Here is a 6,931-nt window from a genome sequence, read left to right on the forward strand (position 1 = left end):
TATAAATAAATAATAAATTAAATCAGAAAAATTAAATAATAAAAATAATTGTTTAGAATAAAATTTTCTTGTATGACACAAAATTTCCACACGCATTCTACCAAAGATTTATTTACGCTAGAGAGCACAATGTTACCGCAATATTGATTTATTCTCCTATTGCGTGTAACAAATCTTTCATAGATTACATCATGAATCAATGTCGTGTTGCCTACCTTTTTAAACGGCACTCATTTTTTATCATGCTCGATTTCTATCGCGTCTATAGGAAATCATAAAATCGGCACGTAAATCAATCGTATCATGAAAGAGATACGCTTTACTCGCCGTTAAAATCAAATTTTGCGATGATATTTCTTAATTATTTTCATTTTATATATTTTATAAGTTTATTCATTTATAATGCGCGCATTAAACGATAAGCAAATCAGGACAAATATATGCGCATCGTTCGCATCTATACAAACTTTATACAATACATTTTTAGACAGAATAACATGCAACTTGAATATTAACGTTAATCAAGACAAGCTAAAAAGTCACGATATAATTACTTGAGCAGTGAATTATATACGTGGTAAACAATATGTACTGAGAAAAAAATATTTGGTATATGTAATTAATAATAATAACAATATAAGTATAGTTAACTCAAACATGAAAAAATTATACAATAACATAAAATATTAATAGAGTAAAATATTAAGATATAAATGATAAATAAAATAAATATTTTTATTCAGTAAATACAATCGCAATTAATGAATATAACTATATTTTGTTAAATTCTTACTACAATATTTATGTAGAAATGATTTAAAAAATATGTTTAAAAACTACAAAATTTTAAGTAACGTATGTAATTATTATTACATAACACAACTACATTTGCAAACAACTAAAAATATATAGTCTCAAAAATGACTATAATTTACAATTAAAGTACAGTAACTGCAACCATTTATTTTCTCTCAATGCATAAAGGAATTGAATTTTATCATTTCCGATAATAGAAAACACGTACGACATTTTCTATATGAATGGAATGGCATGGTGAAGCGCGATTACCCTTAAATGCAAAATTTATTCTCAGGTTAATCTCGATCGAAAGTGATAAATTTGCATGTCTTTGAATTTGTCACTTTGCAAATGCGATAAAGTACTCGATATTCAAAAATATACAGAATATAATCGAATTATTATATCAATTTTTACATCGATACAACAATTGTAATGCAACATTTACCGAAAATAAAAAAATGCATCGATCAAATAGACTCATTTACATTAAAAATTTAACGAAATTCTCACTGGGCAATTAAAAATTGTTGTACAAAGTATACATGACATGCACGCAAATGGCTTCTAGCGAACACATAAAGATTGCTCGTTCAGCTAAATTTAATCTCGTAGAAACGGTATTATGGCTGCCGTGCATCGCTATTTGCTCGCTGCACGTGCCATATAAAGCATGTAAGAGAGAAGTTGATCTCATATAGTGACGAAAAGCAATTTCTTTTCATTGCATAAGTGATCTTGCTCTGTCATATACCAGGAAATGCGTATCTTTGAACTTAGACATTCTATTTTTGAAATTTTGAATTTTAATATAATTAATAGAATATTTTGATTTTCCCCGAAAATTTTTATCTTATTAATATATGTAAATATTCTAATAAATAAATAAACAAGAAATTTAAAAACATAATTATTTTTAAATGTTTGTTATTTATAAAATTTATTTTAAATGCGAATAGCATAATAGATAATAATTTTCAATTTTATTGTGGCAGTAATTAGAAATTTGACAAAAAAGTCAAATTAAAAAAATTTAATTTATGAAAAGGCAAATTAATTTTCAACATTAAAAATGTGTTCCTATAGTTACATTCGAAAATAAGCAAAAAACTTTCAGCGTTCGATAATCATGTATTTTGTACTCCAATTCCTAATATGTTATTACATGTTACATGCTGCACATGACAAGTTACATTCTTTCCTGTCAATATCAGGGAAATGAGTGCGTACTACTCCAATAATAATTTAATTTGTTTAATTAATCATAAAGCGTAAAATCGTATTAGTAATTTCTATTAGCTTGAACAGAACAGTAATGTGTCCTCAATTTTCAGTCTCTTGAATGTAAATTGTATTCCGTACGATTATTTTTCCGCAATAAAACAACATTTTAGTAGTTCCATTTATAACGAAATAATATATCGAATGTAACAAATCAATAAATTATCTATCGTCAATAATCTGTCAAAAATATATTGCGCATATTTTTCTTTTTCCAAAGACGAATTAAATAATTAATCGGTTAACAAATATTGAAAGATTTTATTAAATAATGGCTCGCAATGTATCATTGGCAAAAGTTGATTTTGTAACTTGCAATCTCATCGCGCTTAGTATTAGGAAGATTTAGAACGCGTGCGACGATATTTCTTCTCGCGATATTTCAATAACGCCCACATAAAGTATCGGCGCGGTCTGCCAATACAACCTCCATGTTCAATAGACACCTATCAGTTCTACGCAAACGACATTAAATTATTAGTTGAAATCGTCCTACTTCTCTAAAAATCACGCGGAAAATTTCGTTTCGAAAAATCTATTATTGACGACATTCATTAACAAAATGATCACTGAAATCTTATAAACTTTTCTGAGAATTCCCAGATTTTCAAGATATTTTTGCTCAAAATTCCAGATAAAATTAGACAATTTTTTAATGTAATTTTAAAATAAATTGGAGTGTGAAACAAACTATATATTGTAAATTAATCGAAAGTCAGAAACGAGTCAGAAACTCTATATCTATCATTTTCTACAATTGAACAAACCTATCTCTATGGGATAATTAAGAAAAGATTCTCTATAACAATATTAGTGTACTATATTTTCTTCTATTGAATATGTCTTGTACTGATTTTGTTTTAATAAAAATTCGCGAGACACGTAAAAAAGTACGTAAATATACGCAAATGTATACACCATACTTGTTGTAACCCATTATGAACATTTTGCATTATTAAGAAAAAAATAATCAAAGAAAAAAGAATGTTTAAAAAAAAACAGAAGTAAAATTTTTAAAATTTCCCTGATTGATAAAATTTTGATTTTCAAAGGAAAAAAATCTTTCAAAAATTCCAGATTTTTTCAGGTTTTTCCAGATGGTAAACACCTTGATTAATATTTGTATCTGTTGGTGATCGCGGAAAAAAAAATATTTTTTCCACAGCTTCATTTACAACTAGACAGTTTATTGTGAAATGTTGCATCGATTGTACTCACGATAATAAAAAAGAACAATAAAGAAATTAATTTAAAAATTTTTTTAAATATAAGGCACCGTGTAATACAGCATAGGCGATGCTCACAACAAGATAATCAATGAAATAACATTACGATCAAAAAGTTCATAAACTGTAAAACCATCTACGAATTTTATTCCATAAATTCCACATATAGATGACAAAATCCATTTAAATGGGAAAATTTGTGCAAATGGCACAAATGATAACACGCGTCGCGGCTACGTTGAATTTCACAACTCGCCATTTGGTTTGGTCAAAATGATAAACTCGTTATCGAAAACGCTAGAAATTGCTACGTCGGAAAATTGAACACAAACTTCAATATTGATAATTCGTGATGACGGACTATCGAACTTGTCCTAAAGTCATTTCGCAGAACGTTTCAACATATAAAAAATTTCTGTTTAATTAACTCGTAAACGTGTGTATGTAACAGAACGTGAATTTGATTGCGGGAACCGCAATATTGACGATAGTTATATGTGATGCAAAATTATACTGATATATACTCAGAAATATTATTTGAATATATGCGAATGTTCGGTAGGACATTGCCATGTGAGACGAAAATGTGAGAAGGATTAGACAGATTAAACGATCAATGTTAAACTACAATGCCGTTACTCAACTACAATTTGGCGACTTCGTTCTTGAATACAAGACGGCAATAAAATCCACTTTACTAAAAGCCGAGAGAATTAATTCGGGCAGACTATTACTCTCCAGCCGGATGTCGCGTCATTAACGCCTCACCATGTATCTACTCTGTGTACTAAATTATTCGTGAAGCTGTCGCCAACCGTATGAAATAGTTGCGAAGATACACTTGAATATTTGAATTATTTTCTTAATATTATCAATATTAATATTATTATTCTATACTGTCATTTTTTTATTATAGTATAATTCAAATTTTTCTTTAATTAATTTATATAATAATATGCCGCACAAATTATATACAATTAGATGTATATTCGATATATTTTCCAATTTAATAAATTTACGATACGTATTCTCTTTGTTGAAACAGATAATTGTTTATTTCTTCAAGATCAATGCTATTTCGGAATATAAGGTTTATTAATAAGAAATAAATGTATGATCAAGGAAAAAAGATGAAGAAATCATCATTGTATGCACAAAAAAAAAGATGCTATCATTACAATGTAACATGTTAACCTTCAATCAGATTAATAAGACTTTTAATCAAATCCACAATGTAGTAAAGATATAAGCTTATATCAAACTAGTTATATTTGTGGATATTTTCAACATTTATCTTTAAAACAATTAAAGTAAATATATATCATGTTTTATAGAAATATGTAGTAAAAAGTATAAATTAATTAAAATTAGTATTATTTTACTGAGATAAATCTTAATTCTATAAAATAATGAATTGTCATTTTTGTATTATATAATTTCCTATATTGCTAATAATGAAGAAATGAATATATTGAATAAATATAGAATGCAGCAAATAAACGGAAACAGTTCCTAACCATTGCTAGCCACATGACTGTATTTGAACGCCAGGTACGTGACTTTGTTACAAGATAACGCTACTTCCGAATTTATACGTACCTAACTTCCGCCTTAGAGACTCTGGATTCAGATTCTCTAATTAACGAAACCGCGCTTTATCTCTCTCTCTCTCTCTCTCTCTCTCTCTCCCCCCCTTCTCTCTCTCTTTCTAGCTTGTAAATGTCAAATATAATTATAATAATTTCACATATCTGAGATATGAGACGCAAATCAAGTAAGTTGGAATAGTAGATTTATTCACAAATTTAACTCCTTGCAATCTCAATCTCTTTTTATGTATATACATCATGTAATACAATCGTTATAAAAATTAAAGCAATTAGAATATATTAAAAGAAATTTATTTCTGTATACTTAATATTTTTGAAATTAGGATTTGTTTATTTCTCAAGAGAGTTGGATTTATAAAACTGCTAATGTCAGAAACGACAAAATTAAAATGCCTTTTAGGATTTAAAAATTTGTGACGATAAAAAGAGCATTTTCATTAGAAAAGCAACTTTCCATTACATTTACGCACATTAAATAATTTCAAGGTTTTATATTTTAAAAAATATGCTAAAGACTAAAAGTGAATATTAGGCGAATCACTGAGAAAAGTCTCAAGGAAAATTAATAATACTTTGTATGTGCAAAATAAAATTATGTACACATAAAGGCATACTTATCATAAATGATCAATCCTAATTGAAAATAATTAAAGAAAAAAGTAAATTATTCTTTATCCTGTATTTAACACAATCTAGTAGCGGTGAACGATGAAGGAAATCCTGGCCGGTGTATAAAAGCACTTCTAAACGTCCGGCGACAAAAGGTCAAAGGATCGAATATCCAGATAGCCCGCGGTAATTTGAATACGGTAGTTTGAAATAAAAGGTCATGCGAAAGCAGGACAAAACGGATCTCTGTGTACAGACGACGTATGGTGGCTAATGGAAGCCGGAGGAGAAATCACGGGTGGAGGAAGAAGCTCGAATGGGACAGGGGGAAAATCAAGGGACAGAGGGAGGACGAGATGTGGACGGGGGGGGATGGATGAAGGGGAGAACAAAAAGGGGCCGAGGGTGGTACGACGAAGCGACAGAAGAGAAGACTCGATTACACGTCACCAGCAGCCCGGAGCCTATTTGGTCGCAATCGGTTTTTCATTACCAAAAGCTTCGCCGGGCTTTATACCAAATTGTACATTCGACGACCCCCTGTAAAACTCACCGGGATTCCGCGAACCCACCGAGTACCGAAATCGCATAATTGATCATCTCGGTGCATCTCGCACGCGTGCTGCCCATAATTTTCGTTGGATGCGGAATAAAAGTACGCGGACCTCGGGTGTCGTTCACGTCGAATCTTCAATTCGCGGAAATGGATTGTGTGTCAAAGCTAATACGGTAAATCGACATATCGACTGACTCTCGTGAAATTCGTGCATTCCACTCGTGCCTTCTCTTCTGATCCTTTATCATGAGTTTCCTACTCTTCTGATAGATTATGCATTTCTCATGTGTCATTAAAATTTAAAATAATACTAGTTAAATTTAAGAGTTTTCGCATCGAAAAATAGCGGGAACAAAAAATCCATGTGATCGCACCATATAATTTATTTCACGTTAAAAGTAATTATTTCGTTTCAAGATTTTTATATGGGAATAGAATATTTATATGGGAAAAATAATGTATCAACATAGTTAATAGCAGTCCAATTGAAAATAATTTCGTTAATTAAATAACAATATTAATAAAACAAATATTAGTAACTTTTGTTCTAATATAATGTTAATGATTTCATTAGCATTGTTATTAAATTAATGAGATAATTTTTAAGTAGGCTGTTGTTTATGCAATATCATTTTGTCTTATATATGTAAACATGAGATTTACAATGTTAAATACAATTATGTTTTAAAATTATAAAGTTATTTATATTTATAAAATCTCCTTTTCTACGTAATCAGACATACAAATTTGCAAAGTTAAATTATATTACATGCAAAAAAATAAATACAGTGAAAATATCTTAACAAAAGCTGTTTCTCATTCAATTCTTATATAAGATGATATTATATAAT

The sequence above is a fragment of the Atta colombica genome, unplaced genomic scaffold (genome assembly GCF_001594045.1).
Source record: "Atta colombica isolate Treedump-2 unplaced genomic scaffold, Acol1.0 scaffold163, whole genome shotgun sequence".
NCBI classification, from domain to species: Eukaryota; Metazoa; Arthropoda; class Insecta; order Hymenoptera; family Formicidae; genus Atta; species Atta colombica.